Below are 20120 nucleotides of genomic sequence, written 5' to 3'. Positions count from 1 at the left end.
TCACTGGGAATAGGAAGTCACTCATGCTTTTTCCTTTCCCGCCTGCAAAGTGGACAATCTATTGTTCATGTCAAGTTGACAGACACATTAAGAATAATTTTGGAGTTTTGGAGGTGGTTGAAGACTTCCATTTATGCTTTGCATTGCACAACACCGTTCAACCAGTAACTAATTTTTTTCTCTTACATCCTACTTAATATGATAATAATAATAATAACTTTAAGCACATTTCCCTAATACATGCATGTTCTTTACTTATCAACACTATGTCCACACAACTGTAATAAAACTTCATAAACAGAAGTAGATCTAAACTTATGAGACTAAATAAAGAATAATACAAGTTCTAGAATTTTTTTTTTTGTGTGTGTGTGTGTACTTTTGGAAGTAGACACTGCACTTCGAATATCATTTCTCCAAGACACTAAAATATTCCTATGTTCAATCCAAGAAGTCTCAAATTATATTAGCTCAGCAGCTATCTGATAATTTTTCACCTAACTGGCTTAATTTTTAAAGACTCCATACTAGTATATATTAGCAAGCATAGAGAGTAAGTTCACTTTCTGTCAAAAGTAATTTCAGAAAAGGAAGGTTAGGAACTGTTACCACATGAAGTTTTTAATATCACTATTTAACACATTTTTTTACCTCTGGTTCCCCAAAACCTATGAATTTTATGGCTGCTAAAGGTACGACCTTTGCTGTGTATTTTCACACATATATGCACAGTGCACACTCATTTGCAAAGGTACTTACAAACACACAAAGATTTTATAAAAGGACTTCAATTGCCCTCAACCTACACTTTTGGTATTTTTCATGTGATTTGCAGAATTTTTAATCATACCTGCCATTCAAGGATGTGGTTCCAAATATACATTTATTCCATTGAGTCAATTACTATGTTCAGTATGCAATTAGGAAGGTTGGCACTAAGCAGGGTCTCTCCCTCTCTTTCTTTCTCCATTGAATAGAAAATGTAAAAAAAAAGAAAAAAAGGAAAGAAGAAAATGAACAAGACACAAGCAATCTGAGAATGAGGGAACAAGGAAGGAGTAGGAAGGCAAGTAGGGCCAGGGGACACGGCCCTAGGCTTAGAATCAGGAGCTTACTTTCACTCTAAGTGGGCGTTTCAAGAGACAAGGGGACTCTACCTCACACTGAAATGAGGATTTCAAATAATTAATGAAGATTGAGGTAAATATAGTTAAAATGTAAGACTGCTAACATTTTCTTCTTTAGGAAACTTGAGCAGTCACAAAGGATGCATCAAAGTTGGATGGGTTTCCAAAATCATTCCCATCCATAGGAGCTAGTATGGATAATTGACTCAGAGGATTTGATATCTGGCCATGACTCTTTCCATATAAGTATTCTCCCCATTTATTGTAACTGTTAAGATTCTGCATAATTTAAAAGACTAGTCATTGTTTGTCTGATTACATTTTGGTTTATTCCAGAGCCTCATCTAAAGACCTCAACTGTTCAAAAACAGGTTCTTACATCTTAGAAGAAAAAATATGAAAACTTAAAGGAATAACTCATAGATTACCTCCTCTCAAATTATATAATACAATATCAAGGATGTCAGTCAATTTAGACCAGGTCTTGGAATTTCATGAATTTTCCAGTGATTTCAGGAGTTCATGCCCAATTTTTCTAGTCACTTAATATTTGATTTTGCTTTATTGATAATCCACCAGTTGTATTCCTGGAAAGGATCACAACTGATGCCTTTATGGATGCTATCCCTAACTTCTTACAGTATAACTAATCTTATAGCATAAAATAACACGTAAATACCATAGAGGAGAATTATCCAACAAAAATAATTAGAAAGCTTAGATTACTTCTATTCTCATATAATTTGGGACTAAGCTGTTAGCAGCGGAAACCAGATACCTTAAAAAAATTAAAAATAAAGATAATCTGTAAGTGTTATACACATAAATCCTAGATAGCACCACACTTTGTGCCCAGTGCAAAAGCAATATATTGTTGGGGAAAAGAAACAGGGCCATAGATTGTTGGATAGTAATTTGAAATCTTCTAATAATTGTATAAATTTTAGAACAAGTTTAGGAAGTTAAGATAATGATTGCTAAGAATAAAGCAAAAAAAAAAAAAAAAAAAAGAGAGAGAGAGAGAGAGAGAGAGAGAACCACAAAAGTCAGCAGTACCAAACTAGATAGATGTTTTGTAAACTATATCAAGTTCAATTATGGCCTTAAAAAGCAGATAACACATAACAGAGAGGGAAGAATTCAGGTCAGAGGATCATGAAGATCTATTAAACAAAGTCAAATACTCATTCTAGAACTTTAACTTTTGCTGTTCTGTAGGTTTGAAGAGTCATGGGGTGGTTGCAGATGAAGAATTTGATGACTGCTTCACAAGGGCTTCCCATTTATAAGTCAGAGACAGAGGCAATTGCCTTACATGTCAAGTAAAATCCCAGTTCTTTGCAGAAACCCTGGCTGACCAGTCTCCTTGAGAGATTGTCCTCCACATCTATGTGGTCCTAGAAACTGCTCTCTCTGCCCATCATGGATGCTTGGTTCTACAACTTGCCATTAACCATCTCACCCTAGTTTTCTTAGAAGCGTCAGGAACACATTCCGTGTTATATTTTCTTACGGTCTGCTGGTGATTAGCTTTGGATGAGGTGCTCAACAAATATTTATGAAAGGAATATATCAAATTATAGAGCATGTGTAATTGCAAATGTGATTGCCTTAATTGTCATGTCAGTGTGACTCATTGAGGTAAAGGACAAAAATGCACAAGTAAAACAAAATTAGAGAACAGACACATCTTTTGGAGGCTATTGTTCACCCTCACTTGTATTATTCACTTGCCTATTCTTGGCATAGCTGTCAAAGAGCAGAATCACATTTGGCGGCCGCCGCCTGGAGCCAGACCTCCTAGATGAAAATCCGAAGTCTTCCATTGTCAGACTAGGTGATCTTGAGCCCATCACTTATTACAATCTTGTTTCTCAGAGGTGATAACACTTTCTAGTCTCAAATAGCTGATATGTGAATGAAGAGATGACTATAACGAAAGACTTTGTAAGTACAAAGCAAGCAATCAATAAATATTAGCTCTTATTATCTGAACCATGGTTAATCATGCATTTCTCTGCCTGTGGGTGTTCAGAGTCTTGGCTTCTCAGGCATTTCATCATTCACAGCCCTGTCTCTTCATTTCCCACCCGTATTGTGGAGGAGTTATAGATTCCTGAGGACAGCACTTTTTTTAGGCCAATGAGTCTGCAATGAAAGACTCTGTGGGTCCCCAGTGGAGCAATATGTATGTTTCTTGTTCTTTAAAGGCCTTTTGCTGAGAAACCACAAAATCTTACTCGGAGACATGACATTTTTTGTTACTAGATCTTATGCAATCTGAATCATGAAAAACTGCCTTCTGGAAATTCCTGTTCTTCATCAAATTCATAAGAGAAAAGAACTTCTATTTTTGAAATAGTGTCCTTTAGATGTTGCTTCATACTGGCCTCATATATGCATTGCTTCAATATTTCTGCAATTACTATATATATATATATTTCATAGTTTCACATCTTTCCTCATTAGTTATAGTCCCATGCATTTTCTTACAAAGATGGGGAACTAAAAATGAACTAGTGAAAATGAAGTCGTTTGGTCATGTCTGACTCTTGGCGACCCCATGGACTGTAGCCTACCACGCTCCTCCATCCATGGGATTTTCCAGGCAAGAGTACTGGAGTGGGTTGCCATTTCCTTCTCCAGAGGATCTTCCTGACCCAGGGATCGAACCTGGGCCTCCTGCATTGTAGGAAGATGCTTTACCATCTGAGCCACCAGGGAAGTTCTATCATTTAATTCCTATAACCAATATTTTAAACTAATGAAACTATTAGTCTTAATTATACTTTTATTTTGATGGTAAATTATTTTAGTTGGGAAGCTTTGGGGTGCCAAGGAGAGAAACTAAGTCTAATTAGCTCCAGTAGAAAGGCAATAATAATAAGAATACAGTGGTGTCTTACAGAATCCTACATAGGATCTATACAGGTATCGGGGATTACTGAAACCACAAAGAAGACCCTAGAAATGTGATCTTTTATTTCCTTCTATACACATGCTTTGTGCTGTTTCTGGATGGAAGGGCATTATCTGATACAGATTCCACACAGACATAAGGATCTTACAGTCTTAAAATCTAATATGCATCATTATTTATAGTATTTTAAACCTCTTAAATATTTTTTTTGCTAATGTGCAGTGGTTTTAATATATCAGCTACCTTGCATTCATGGCATAGACAAGTTTAGAAGGGATGTTGATATATCAAATATTTACTTTCTGATTGCAAATAGCCAAATTTTAATTTTATTAAAAACTGACAAGGATTACTAAATTGCAAAAACTTGCAATGATGGATCTATGTATGTGTACATCAGTTCAGTTCAGTCGCTCAGTCATGTCTGACTCTTTGTGACCCCATGGACTGCAGCACACCAGGCCTCCCTGTCCATCATCAACTCCTGGAGTTTACCTAAACTCATGTCCATTGAGTCGGTGATGCCATCGAACCAGCTCATCCTCTGTTGTCCCCTCTCCTCCTGCCTTCAATCTTTTCCAGCATCAGGGTCTTTTCATTACATGTGCTTACCTAAACATGAAAATATCAATATATACTTGGAGCATAACAAGTGAGGAAATTATACTAAGCACAATACCTCCAAATTTCAAAATGAAAAAAAAAAATTTAGATGGTGCGAGAATAATGGTTAGACAATTTCATCTCATAAGTAATACTATTAAAATAATGGTTGGATTATTAATGAGGGAAGAGTTTATGTTTTATTTCTTTTCAGGGCTGAGTACAAAATCTATCACATGTAATGCTAATTTCTCTAACAAATTCTAGCTTTGTTAAATATGTTATAGGCAAAGGAAAAAATGACAGAAGCAATAATTTTAGGCAACCACAACCTAGTCAACCATAAGGACATGCAATTTTGAGCACAATACATTAGGGAGTTTAAATCCTAAAGGAATGACAAATACAAAAGTCCTAGAGAGTACTTCAGAGAAGGCAATGGCACCCCACTCCAGTACTCTTGCCTGGAAAATCCCATGGACCGAGGAGCCTGGTGGGCTGTAGTCTATGAGGTCACTAAGAGTCAGACACGACTGAGCGACTTCACTTTCACTTTTCACTTTCATGCACTGGAGAAGGAAATGGCAACCCACTCCAGTGTTCTTGCCTAGAGAATCCCAGGGATGGGGCAGCCTGATGGGCTGCCGTCTATGGGATCGCACAGAGTCAGACACAACTGAAGCGACTTAGCAGCAGCAGAAGTAGCAGCAGAGAGTACTGATATGATCTATACTTAAAGGTTGAAATAGTAAATTCAAGATTAAGAGAGATGTGATTGCCTCTAAGCAGTACTTAAACTTCATAAATTCCATATTTGGGTTAGTGTCCATTTTCTAAACAGAGCTTACAGTTTAGAGTTTTAAAACAAATGCTAGACTGTCACTCAAAAACCTCCTATTGTTACCTGTTTATTGTTCAGTCCGAGTTTTAATATAAAGGTTGTTCAATCACTGTTAAACAAAAGAAGATTGTGTATAAGAAATAAGGATAACATTTTGTATCAATTAAATTTTAGATCACAAAGGTTCTGTAAGTAGTCACTGTAATTGCAAACGCTTATCATTATAAACATCGATGTGACTGTAAGTAGAGGCACAAGTGAAACATATAAGTTGAAGAATCAAGAGAAAAATATAGATAATTTAATGCCAATGAATAGTTTTCTTACAAAATAGAATTTAATGGAATTGTCACACATGTATAAAAATGAAATTACTAAGTAGAGTAGTAAAGCAACCCTTTAAACCTTTTCCTAACAAATAGAAATCAGGACCACATGCTTTTTATCAAATCTTAAAGAAACAGATAATGTATATTTTTCCAACAAATTTAATGAGGCTAGTATACACTTATTTCTAAAGTGGTCAAAGGGAGTACAATAAAATAAAATAAATTATTTTTACTTGTCAGCATATATGCAAAAATCTTCAAATAACCACATTTAGATCATTAATACATAGTGCTTATCCCTGGACTATCCCTGGCAAAGAAGGAAGGGAAAAATATAAAACTGAGCAGAGGTACAGAGAATAGCAAGGAGAGATAAGAAAGCCTTCATAAGTGAACAATGCAAAGAAATTGAGGAAAGCAATAGGATGAGAAAGAATAGAGATCTCTTCAAGAAAATTGGAGATGTCAAGGGAACATTACCTGTAAAGATGGGCTCAATAAAGGACAGAAGTGGCATGGACCTAACAGGAGTGGAAGAGATTAAGAAGAGGTGGCAAGAATACACAGAACTATACAAAAAGATCTTAATGACTGGGATAGCCACAATGATGTGGTTATTCAACTAGAGCCAGACATCCTGGGCTTTAGGAAGCATTACTACAAACAAAGTTACTGGAGGTGATGGAATTCCACCTGAGCTACTTCAAATCCTAAAAGATGATGCTTTTAAAGTGCTGCACCCAATATGCCAGCAAATTTGGGAAATTCAGCAATGGCCACAAGTCTGAAAAAGGTAAGTTTTCATTCCAATCCCAAAGAAGGGTAATGCCAAAGAATGTTCTAACTACAACACAATTGCACTCATTTCACATGCTAGCAAGGTTATGTTCAAAATCCTACAAGCTAAGCTTCAACAGTACATGAACCAAGTATTCCAGATGTACAAGGTGGATTTAGAAAAGGCAGAGGAACCAGAAATCAAATTGCCAACATCCACTGTATCATTGAAAAAGCAAGGGAATTACAGAAAAAAAGACATCTACTTTTCCTTCATTGATTATGCTAAAACCTTGGACTATGTGGATCAGAACAAACTGTGGCAAATTCTTAAAGAGATGGGAATTCCAGACCATCTTACCTGCCTCCTGAGAAACCTATATGCAGGACAAGAAGCAACGGATAGAACTGGACATGGAACAAAGGACTGATTTCAAATTAGAAAAGGAGTATGACAAGGCTGTATATTGTTACTCTGCTTATTATCTTTCATGAAGAGTATATCATGAGAAATGCCAGGCTGGATGAAACATACTCTGGAATCAAGATTGCCAGGAGAAATAGCAACAACCTCAGATATGTAGATGACACTACCCTAATGCCAAGATCTGATAGATAGAGTGCTTAATGAACTATGGAATGAGGTTCATGACATTGTACAGGAGACAGGGATCAAGACCATCCCCATGGAAAAGAAATGCAAAAAAGCAAAATGGCTCTCTGGGGAGGACTTACAAATAACTGTGAAAAGAAGAGAGGTGAAAAGCAAAGGAGAAAAGGAAAGATATAAGCATCTGAATGCAGAGTTCCAAAGAATAGCAAGAAGAGATAAGAAAGCCTTCTTGAGCGATCAATGCAAAGAAATAGAGGAAAAAAACAGAATGGGAAAGACTAGAGATCTCTTCAAGAGAATTAGAGATACCAAGGGAACATTTCATGCAAAGATGTGCTCGATAAAGGACAGAAATTGTATGGACCTAACAGAAGCAGAGGATATTAAGAAGAGGTGGCAAGAATACACAGAAGAACTGTGCAAAATAGATCTTCACGACAAAGATAATCATGATGGTGTGATCACTAATCTAGAGCCAGACATCTTGGAATGTGAAGTCAAGTGGGCCTTGGAAAGCATCACTATGAACAAAGCTAGTGGAGGTGATGGAATTCCAGTTGAGTTCTTTCAAATCCTGAAAGATGATGCTGTGAAAGTGCTGCACTCAATATGCCAGCAAATTTGGAAAACACAGCAGTGGCCACAGGACTGGAAAAGGTCAGTTTTCATTCCACTTCCAAAGAAAGACAATGCCAAAGAATGCTCAAACTATTGCACAGTTGCACTCATCTCACATGCTAGTAAAGGAATGCTCAAAATTCTCCAAGCCAGGCTTCAGCAATATGTGAACCATGAACTCCCTAATGTTCAAGCTTGTTTTAGACAGGGCAGAGGAACAGGAGATCAAATTGCCAACATCCACTGGATCATGGAAAAAGCAAGAGAGTTCCAGAAAAACATCTATTTCTGCTTTATTGACTATGCCAAAGCCTTTGACTGTGTGGATCACAAGAAACTGTGGAAAATTCTGAAAGAGATGGGAATACCAGACCACCTAACCTGCCTCTTGAGAAATCTGTATGCAGGTCAGGAAGCAACAGTTAGAACTGGACATGGAACAACAGACTGGTTCCAAATAGGAAAAAGAGTACATCAAGGTTGTATATTGTCACCCTGCTTATTTAACTTCTATGCAGAATACATCATGAGAAACTCTGGACTGGAAGAAACACAAGCTGGATCAAGACTGCTGAGAGAAATATCAATAACCTCAGATATGCAGATGACACCACCCTTATGGCAGAAAGTGAAGAGGAGTTAAAAAGCCTCCTGATGAAAGTGGAAGTGGAGAGTGAAAATGTTGGCCTAAAGTTCACATTCAGAAAACGAAGATCATGGCATCTGGTCCCATCACTTCACGGGAAATAGATGGGGAAACAGTGGAAACAGTGTCACACTTCATTTTTGGGGGGCTTCAGATTCACTGCAGATGGTGACTGCAGCCATGAAATTAAAAGACGCTTACTCCTTGGAAGAAAAGTTATGACCAACCTAGACAGTATACTCAAAAGCAGAGACATTACTTTGCCGACTAAGAAGACTCTTGAGCATCCCTTGAACTGCAAGGAGATCCAACCAGTCCATTCTGAAGATCAGCCCTGGGATTTCTTTGGAAGGAATGATGCTGAAGCTCTAACTCCAGTACTTTGCCCACCTCATGCGAAGAGTTGACTCATTGGAAAAGACTCTGATGCTGGGAGGGATTGGGGGCAGGAGGGAAGGGGACGACCAAAGATGAGATGGCTGGATGGCATCACTGACTCAGTGGATGTGAGTCTGAGTGAACTCCGGGAGTTGATGATGGACAGGGAGGCCTGGTGTGCTGTGATTCATGGGATCGCAAAGAGTCGGACACGACTGAGCGACTGAACTGAACTGAACTGAACTGAATGGCAGAAAATGAAGAGGTACTAAAGAGATTCTTGATGAAAGTCAAAAAGGAGAGTAAACATGCTGACTTAAAACTCAACATTTAAGTATTGGGCTTTCTGGTCCCAACACTTCATGGCAAATAAATGGAAAATGGAAACAGTGGCAGATTTTATTTTCTTGGCCTCCAAAGTCATTATGGATGGTGACTGAAGCCACGAAATTAAAAGACACTTGCTCCTTAGAATAAAAGCTATGATAAACCTAGACAATGTATTAAAAAGCAAAAACATCACTTTGTCAACAAGATCCTTACTGTCAAAGTTATGGTTTTCCCAGTAGTGATGTACACATGTGAGAATTGGACCGTAATGAAGGCTGAGCACTAAAGAACTGGTGCTTTGGAATTGTAGTGTTGGAAAGACTCTTGAGAGTCCCTTGGGCAGCAAGGACATCAAACCAGTCAATCCTAAATGAAATCAACCCTGATAGTCATTGGAAGGTTATGCTGAAGCTGAAACTCCAATACTTTGGCCACCTGATGTGAAGAGCTGACTCATTGGAAATGACCCTGATGCTGGGAAAGATTGAGGGCAGCAGGAGAAAGGGCAACAGAGGATGAGATGGTTAGATGGCATCACTGGCTCAATGGACATGAGTTTGAGCAAGTTCTGGGAGACAGTGAAGGACAGAGAAGCCTGGCATGTTGCAGTCCATGGGGTCCCAAAGAGTCAGACATGACTGTGTGAGAGAACAAAAATAATAATCCCTACCTAGAATCCAAGGCTGCTTTACTTTGGAAATTTATCTAAATTTACCAACACATTAACATAAAGCAAAGAAGAATTTATATGATTATCTCAATAGATCCAGTAAGTTCTTTAATATTATTGGGAAAAATATTAGTAGGAACTTTTACCACTTGAATTTTCCTCTGGAGCCCCAAAGTTGAAGACAATATTTTTAAGGTAGTCTCACTTTCTAAAGAAAGACAAGGTATCAGAGAATTTTGTCTCATCACATAAATGGAGTTTGAGTCCTCTATACCAAAACAGAACTCCATGACTTTCCTATTATGGAAGCTACCATAAATATGACAAATTTAATTTTAATTATTTTGAATTAAAGACAATTTACAATTCTGTGTGCAGTAACATGCGCATTTCGATTTCAAGTGCTATGGAGCTATGTGTGGAGCTAAGCATTGTGCTTGGACAGCACAATGATCATTTCTGTGAGACAGAAAATGTTACTGGTCAATGGTTAGAAAACGTTACAGAAAAAGGTTGCTACTCTGAGCATGAGGAGGAAGACATGATTGGGGGAGATATTTGATAGAGAATATTTCTTTGAAGGGATTTGTGGAGTGCTGTTTAATCCTTCTCCCATTTTCCATTATCCATTTAACTTGGAATATTGGGACTCTTAGTCATCATCACAAGCCAAGTAAGTGGTTATTTAAAATAAATACAGACAACCTGCAGGATGGTTTTCAGGCAGAAAGACTGACCCCAAACCTGGCTTTAGCCACCAAGAAGGCTGTTCTAGAGTGTTATAACAGAAACACACTGTGCTTTCACACCCCTGAGGGAGAATCAAATGTCCCTCTATTATGAGTTTGAAAAACAAACTGCACCTCAATAAGAGAACAGTGTAGCATCTGACCACGTGTTAGTCCAGGGGAAGCCAGTACTAAGTTTCATCTACATTAGGCAACTAGGAATTTTTCCATGCCAGACATCTTCTCTTTCTCTGCTTGTCCACATCAAGCTTCAGATAGCCAGAGGGAGCATGATGAATTGGAGAGTCGATATGGAAGAGCATGGAACAAAACCTCTAAGAAGATTGTGCACCAAGCCTTTGCAACATGTCACACAGCTGTCTCACATCAGAGGATAAAGTAGATTTTTAAAATTTGTCTTTCAGGAGTGAAAAAGAGGATGGGAGGTAGACTTCTGTAGTTAATATGAATACAGGCTTCCATGATAGTTCAGTTGGTAAAGAAACTGCCTGCAGTGCAGGAGACCTGGGTTTGATCCCTGATTTGGGAAGATCCCCTGAAGTAGGAAATGGCAACCCACTTTCATATTCTTGCCTGGAGAATTACATGGACAGAGGAGCCTGGCAGGCTCCAGTCCATGGAGTCACAAGAGTCAGACACGACTTGGTGACTAAACTCAAATTTGGAGATGTATTTATATAATTGCATTTATAATATTTATATATAACTTTTATTTATGATAGCCAGAGCCTCAGCAAAAGACAAAAATAGTAAATTAACTATTCATTTTTTTGATAGTAAAAAGTCAATCAATGTCCTTCCCTTTCCCATGTCTTTATACCTACTGTAGTCTAGATTTGGTGCCTAAAATGATAAAATATTTCCTTTAAAGTAGCAATACTATTAAAAATGATAGAAATTAAGACATTATTGAGGCTGTAAAAATTAACAATTAGCAGCAATGGAACAAAATAGAAAGACTAGATACAAGATAAACAGTCTAAAGAAACTTAGTAGACATTGTGGGAAATAGTACAAATAAATGAAGAGATATCTAACTTACTGAACAGAATTTGAATCAATAAAAATTATCCATTAAGCAGCACTTATTACCTCCATGGGAGGAGTCCCGTAACATGGAACACAGCAAATAGCATAATACTGCCTACACCAGGCAGAGTCGTTTCAGATGTCAACCACTCCATGGTGTGTAGGAATCAGGCCTCCAGGAAAGATGTAACACACAGACACTGGTTGGAACAATGCTTTACTCACATCCGTTCAGCTCAGTTCATTCACTCAGGCGTGTCCGACTCTTTGCGATTCCATGAACCGCAGCACGCCAGGCCTCCCTGCCCATCACCAACTCCTGGGGTTCACTCAAACTCGTGTCCATCGAGTCGGTGATACCATCCAGCCATCTCATCCTCTGTCATCCCCTTCTCCTCCTGCCTTCAATCTTTACCACCATCAGGGTCTTTCAAATGAGTCAGCTCTTCTCATCAGGTGGCCAAAATATTGGAGTTTCAACTTCAACATCAGTCCTTCCAATGAACACCCAGGACTGATTTCCTTTAGGATGGACTCGTTGGATCTCCTTGCAGTCCAAGGGACTCTCAAGGGTCTTCTCCAACACCACAGTTCAAAAGCATCAATTCTTCGGTGCTCAGCTTTCTTCACAGTCCAACTCTCACATCCACACATGACTACTGGAAAAACCATAGCCTCAACTAGATGGATCTTTGTTAACAAAGTAATGTTTCTGCTTTTGAATATGCTATCTAGGTTGGTCATAACTTTCCTTCCAAGGAGTAAGCGTCTTTTAATTTTATGGCTGCAGTCACCATCTGCGGTGATTTTGGAGTCCCTCAAAATAAAGTCTATAACTATTTCCACTGTTTCCCATCTATATGCCATGAAGTGATGGGACCGGATGCCATGATCTTAGTTTTCTGAATGTTGAGCTTTAAGCCAACTTTTTCACTTTCTTCTTTCACTTTCATTAAGCAGCTCTTTAGCTCTTCTTCACTTTCTGCCATAAGGATGGTGTCATCTGTATATCTGAGGTTATTGATATTTGTCCCAGCAATCTTGATTCCAGTTTGTGCTTCCTCCAGTCCAGAATTTCTCATGATGTACTCTGCAAAAAAGTTAAATAAGCATGGTGACAACATGCACCCTTGATGTACTCGTTTTCCTATTTGGAACCAGTCTGTTGTTCCATGTCCAGTTCTAACTGTTGCTTCCTGACCTGCACACAGGTTTCTCAAGAAGCAGATCAGGTGGTCTGGTATTCCCTTCCTTTTCCCATCTTTACTCACATAGAGCTAGGAGATCAGCAACAGCTGAGTGTTTATCTCCCTTGAGCAGAGGGTCTCTTCCCACCGCCTAGCAAACGGGTTTGCATGCACCCCTCTGCTTTGGAAACAGTTATAGCTGTGGGGCTGACTGAGTGCCGTATGATACACACATATAAAGAGAACAAAAAAGCACACTTCAAATCCATAAGAGAGAAGTATATTCCCAAAGACATGCCCAGCACAGGCTATGAGGTTTCTTTATTTCTTTGTAAGGAAATGTTCCTGTCTCGAACCACATTATTATGTGACCAGGCAGGGGTCCAGGCACTGTGCTTACTTGAATGCCTCTCTCAACAAATATCCATTACAAAAAGCATAAGTAAGGATTCCTACTTTGCAAAAAGAAAATAACTTACTATCAGCTAGTAAAACAGGAAAAATTTATAATGTTTAAACTTTCATGAAGAAAATATGGAATATACAAAATAAGATGTAGAAAGAGCAACATATAATGAATTAAAATATTCATTACTTTATAATTGCATGTTTTACTCAGAAAAAGGGAAGATAAGCCAAAAGAAAATGAGGCAGACTTGAAAATATATTTTAAACACACATGATATAGAATTAGCATTAGCATACAACATCTTGAAAACCTAACTAGAAAACAAATATGTTCTTTAAAAAGTAGACAAATGTAAACAGTTAACTTAAAAATCAGGAACCCAAAATAATTTGTCAAAAACCCTCAGGACCATCTTAAAATAGAAATATTCTTTAACACTAATTAATCAACTTGGAAAAACTATTTAAGCCAGAAACAATGTCAAGTTGATTGTATATATATATATGTATATTTGTATATATATGTGTATATATTATATTTAGATCAATGGAACAAAATAGAAAGCCCAGAGATAAATCCACACACATATGGACACCTTATCTTTGACAAAGGAGGCAAGAATATACAATGGAGTAAAGACAATCTCTTTAACAAGTGGTGCTGGGAAAACTGGTCAACCGCTTGTAAAAGAATGAAACTAGATCACTTTCTAACACAGCACACAAAAATAAACTCAAAATGGATTAAAGATCTAAACGTAAGACCAGAAACTATAAAACTCCTAGAGGAGAACACAGGCAAAACACTCTCCGACATACATCACAGCAGGATCCTCTATGATCCACTTCCCAGAATACTGGAAATAAAAACCAAAATAAACAAATGGGATCTAATTAAACCTAAAAGCTTCTGCACAACAAAGGAAAATATAAGCAAGGTGAAAAGACAGCCTTCTGAATGGGAGAAAATAATAGGAAATGAAGCAACTGACAAACAACTAATCTCAAAAATATACAAGCAACTTATGCAGCTCAATTCCAGAAAAATAAATGACTCAATCAAAAAATGGGCCAAAGAACTAAATAAACATTTCTCCAAAGAAGGCATACAGATGGCTAACAAACACATGAAAAGATGCTCAACATCACTCATTATTAGATAAATGCAAATCAAGACCACAATGAGGTACCACATCACACCAGTCAGAACGGCTGTGATCCAAAAGTCTACAAGAAATAAATGCTGGAGAGGGTGCGGAGAAAAGGGAACCCTCTTACACTGTTGGTGGGAATGCAAACTAGTACAACCACTATGGAGAACAGTGTGGAGATTCCCTAAAAAATTGCAAGTAGAACTGCATTATGACCCAGACATACACACCGAGGAAACCAGAATAGAAAGAGACATGTACCCCAATGTTCATCGCAGCACTGTTTATAATCACCAGGACATGGAAACAACATAGATGTCCATCAGCAGATGAATGGATAAGAAAGCTGTGGTACATATACACAATGGAGTATTACTCAGCCATTAAAAAGAATACATTTGAATCAGTTCTAATGAGATGGATGAAACTGGAGCCGATTATACAGAGTGAAGCAAGCCAGAAAGAAAAACACCAATTCAGTATACTAACACATATATATGGAATATAGAAAGATGGTAATGATGACCCTGTATGTGAGACAGCAAAAGAGACACAGATGTGTAGAGCGGACTTTTGGACTCTGAGGGAGAGGCAGAGGGTGGGATGATTTGGGAGAATGGCATTGAAACATGTATACTATCATGTAAGAAAAGAATCGCCAGTCTATGTTTGATGCAGGATACAGGATGCTTGGAGCTGGTACACGGGGATGATCCGGAGAGATGATATGGGGTGGGAGGTGGGAGGGGGGTTCATGTTTGGGAACTCACGTACACCTGTGGTGGAATCATATCAATGTATGGCAAAACCAATGCAGTATTGTAAAGTAAAATAAAGTAAAAATAAAAATTAAAAAAAGCATGATTAAAACAAAATGAAAATCTTTATATATAACTAAGAATATAACAGGCATGCATTGTTATTCCTTACTGTGACAGAATAAACAAACATTATTTTGAAAAGCACTTGGAGAATTAGTATGTTTATTGTCAAAATTTCATATATTTTCACATAGTAATTCTACTTTGAGTATTCTAAAATGTAATTAATAGCAAGTGGTGAAGAAATGTTATAATCATTAAGGCCTCTTTCAAGGTAAAAAATTTTTTGAAGAAATATATTGACTGATAAAAGACTACTACTTAAGTAATGTCCTAACCACTTGTGGAAACATATTCTTTAAAAGTTGAATATATATATAATATGTTAAATTCAAATATTGATATTTTGTTTAACATCAAACCTAGATGTGAAATGCTTAATTTTCAAAAACCTTGTAGAATTAGTTATAAAAGTTTCAGTAAAAACAAACAAAACAAAAACAACAAAAACCCAGTTGTTCTCACTGTACTTTATTGAATTAACATCAGTTGTTCATAGAAAGAGTCAAACTGGTGCTGTGTATGTATCCTGATGAAACATATTTAATACACCTTCAATTCACAATTACTGTGTCATTGGTCTTAATTGTCTATCTCTAAAAGTGATATAATTTACACTTTAATAGATATTTTGATGTAATTATTTTTCTCTAGTAGCATTTTGAGAAACAAATGTATTTAGAACAAAGTTAGAGAAAAAAAATGAAATGAAATAGGCCAAAAATATGTTTATTATCTTTCTTTTAATCCTTCCACTGATTATTGTAAAATTTTTCTATTTCAGTTGTTTCTTTTCAATAATCATAAATTAGTCAATTTTAAACTAATACCTAAAATGCTATTTTTCTCATGAATATATTTTAAAAGTAAGAAAATGCTTCATTTGTTAATACTGCTTCTCTAAATAGGTAATACAGTGGTACTACAATGAAAAGGACATAAAACTGTAGTTAGAAATCCTTCCATAAAGAATATAAGTGTAGTTTTCTTTTATTGATTGACTAGTATAGAGAGACAAAGAAAATATCTGATATTTATTTTATTGTTGTATGACATAGCCTAATCATTTGCTTTTCATTTTATTTTACTCAATATATTTCAGCAGAATTTGAAAAAAGAAATTCTAAAATTTAGTAATAATGCCCTTTATATAATGGAATGAGTATTGCTGACTAGTTTCAAAATGTAAACTGGACATTTACAAATTCGAGTCTTATTTGCCTTGGTTCCATTACCAGAGGGAAAATATAAACAGGAAGTTTGCCTTAGCATTCATATCTATGAGGAACTGCTGACCTTCAGATAGTGCTATTAAAATTTTTAAAAATAATTATTTTATTCAAGTGAATGGTTCTGGAAAGAATTTGTTTTAAAAGGATGATACTGTCTTAATTAAAAGTGCATTCATGTGTAAAAACATAAGGTCAAAGGCATTTCTGCTTTACATAGTATCCAGAAGCATGAACAAAAGTTGTAAATTATTATATCATAGTTATTATATTTTTCAAATTGCAATTTTACTTTATATCTATGAGGCCTCACCTCCTCTTTTCAAATTAATAAAGAAAATAAACCTCAGTATTTTTAACTGATCTAAGTGAATATAAAGAAGGAAATTGCAACCCACTCCAGTATTCTTGCCTGAAGAATCCCATGGACAGAGGAGCCTGGTAGACTACAATCCATTGGATTGCAAAGAGTTGGAAACAACTGAAGTGACTAAGTAAGTGAATATAACTCATTTTAAAGAAAATTGCTTCTGTATTAACAAAAATGAAATTAATTTACAAAACATTTTAGAAGTTATGAAAAGAATCTATTCAATTGCATACTGAGTTTATAATGAAGATGGTTGCATAAGTGATTTAGAAGATATTCTCACTGCTCACTCATTTCCAACCAAATTCTCATTAATAATCAAACAATAATAACATTCTCAAATCCCAAAAATGTATTTTAGTTTGATTAATTCTGAAATGAGAGCTCAATTAACCAATTACACAATATTTTACATATTGAGTTTCTTGCATTGCAGAATATATAAATACAAGACCTATATCAGTATGAAAATATTTTTTAAACACAAAGTTTATATATGAATTTAATTAAGAATCACATTTGATTTGCTAAGGAATTTTATCACATAATTATCAAATTTATCTTCTATAATCCACATAGCATAGTGAGCTTTTTTAAATTCATAAACATTGTCTTCTCATCTGTGTGTAAAATTTGATTCCTTGATGATTGTGCCATGTCTTCTCCTAAACAAACATTATAGGAGTAAGACTTGGAGGAAAAAAGGCATTTAACAGTGCTGGAGCAATGAGACCTTTTTCTGCCATATATGTGCTTGTCATGTTTTGCAGATAATAAACTGTTCATGTCTTCAAAGAGTTATAAGCAGTAACAGCTGATAGGAAGGAGACCCCAGGAAAAATTTTACTTCATTTATTTATTCTCTGTCTAAACATTATTCATGATGTTCATGGGGTTCCTGAGGCAAGAATACTGAAGTGGTTTGCCATTCTCTTTTACAGTGGACCACATTTTGTCAGAACTCCCCACCATGTCCCATCTGTCTCAGGTGGCCCTGCACAGCATAGCTCATAGCTTCATTGAGTTATACAAGGCTGTGATCATGTGATTATACTGGTTAGCTTTCTTTGGAGTCTGTGGGATATAGTTCTTGCTTCTTCTGTCTGCCCTCTGATGGATAAGGATAAGAGGCAAGCTTCCTGGTGTGAGGGACTGGTGTTGGGGAAAACTGGGTTTTGCTCTCGTGGGCAGGACCATGCTCAGTATACCTTTAATACAATTTTCTGCTGATGGGTGGTGCAGTGCTCCCTCTCTGTTAGTTGTTTGGCCTGAGGCAACCCAGTCCTCGAGTCTAAAGGCTCTATGGTAAGGCTACTGCAGACCTCTACAAGGACTTATGCCAACCAGCCCTTTCCAGGACTGTTGCTTCCACCGCCTCTGTCCTTGAAGCAGGCCATGCCATCCCACACATCTGCAGGAGACCCTCAAACACTCACAAACATAAAAGTTATGACAAACTTAGACAGCATGTTAAAAGGCAGGGATCACTGCCAACAAAGATCCGTATAGTCAAAGCTATGGTTTTTCAGTAATCACATACGGATGTGAGAGCTGGAACACCAACTTTCTTTGGTTGAGCACCAAAGAACTGATGCTTCTGAACTGTGGCACTGAGAACACTCTTAAAAGTCCCTTGGACAGCAAGGAGATAAACCAGTCAATCCTAAAGGAAACCAACGGTAATATTCATTGGAAGGACTGCTCTTGAAGCTGAAGCTCCAATACTTTGGCCACCTGATGAGAAGAGCCAACTCATTGGAAAAAAGCCTGATGCTGGGAAAGATTGAGGGTGGGTGGAGAAGGGGCAATAGAGGATGAAATGATTGGATGGCATCACCAGCTCAATGGACATGAGTTTGAGCAAACTTCAGGAGATAGTGAAGGACAGGGAAACCTGGTGTGCTGCAGTCCATGGGATCACAAAGAGTCAGACATGTTCAGTTAGCAGCTGAACAACAGCAATCTAACCATTTAATTCATCCATAGATTCAGCAAATCAGTGAACATCACATAATTATATATTTAATATATACAGCTGGTCAGTATATGTGTATTCTGATATGTATGTCGTAGAACACAAATCAGGGGAAAAATCAAGCATAACTAATTATAATGATCATGTGCTCAGTCACTTAGTCATGTCTAACTCTTTGCAACCCCATGGACTGCAGCCCACTAGGCTTCTCTGTCCATAGGATTCTCCAGGCAAGAGTACTGGAGTGGGTTGCCATTCCCTTCTCCATTAACGATCATAATAAGTCCTAGAAGGAAATTTGTACTGTATTAAGAACAAAGAGAAAATTATTATTTGACAAAAGGCTGTAAGTCTTTTGGCAGTTAATAAAGCTCTAGTTCAATCCCCAAATCCTCTGAGAGTGCAGACTAATGGCAAAAGTCCCAGTTTGAGGGCAGGGGAAAGCCTAATGGGCAGTTCATTGGTGAAACAGAGAGAAAAAATGATAATTCCCCCTTCCCTTGCATTTTTGTTCTACTCAGCTCCTCAACAGAGTACACTGTGGATGGCACTTTGCTCTACTCAGTCTACTGACTCAAAGGATAGTAACCTGACTGAATGGCTAAATCAGTGAGGCTAATCCAAGAGTCTCTGCTCAAAAGATACATAAGTTCAGTTAAGTTCAGTTCAGTCACTCAGTCGTGTCTGACTCTTTGCGACCCCATGAATTGCAGCACACCAGGCCTCCCTGTCCATCACCAACTCCTGGAGTTCACTCAGACTCATGTCCATCGAGTCCATGATGCCGTCCAGCCATCTCATCCTTGGCCGTCCCCTTCTCCTCCTGCCCCCAATCCCTCCTAGCATCAGACTCTTTTCCAGTGAGTCAACTCTTTGCATGAGGTGGCCAAAGTACTGGAGCTTCAGCTTTAGCATCATTCCTTTCAAAGAAATCCCAGGGTTGATCTCCTTCAGAATGGACTGGTTGGATCTCCTTGCAGTCGAAGGGACTCTCAAGAGTCTTCTCCAACACCACAGTTCAAAAGCATCAATTCCTCGGTGCTCAGCCTTCTTCACAGTCCAACTCTCACATCCATACATGACCACTGGGAAAACCATAGCCTTGACTAGACGGACGGACTTTAGTCGGCAAAGTAATGTCTCTGCTTTTGAATATAATTACTTTTCTTCCAAGGAGTAAGTGTCTTTTAATTTCATGGCTGCAGTCACCATCTGCAGTGATTTTGGAGCCCCCAAAAATAAAGTCTGACACTGTTTCCACAGTTTCCCCATCTATTTCCCATGAAGTG

This window comes from Capra hircus, chromosome 5, assembly GCF_001704415.2.
Source record: "Capra hircus breed San Clemente chromosome 5, ASM170441v1, whole genome shotgun sequence".
In the NCBI taxonomy this organism is placed as follows: Eukaryota; Metazoa; Chordata; class Mammalia; order Artiodactyla; family Bovidae; genus Capra; species Capra hircus.
Note: the sequence above shows the minus strand (reverse complement) of the source record.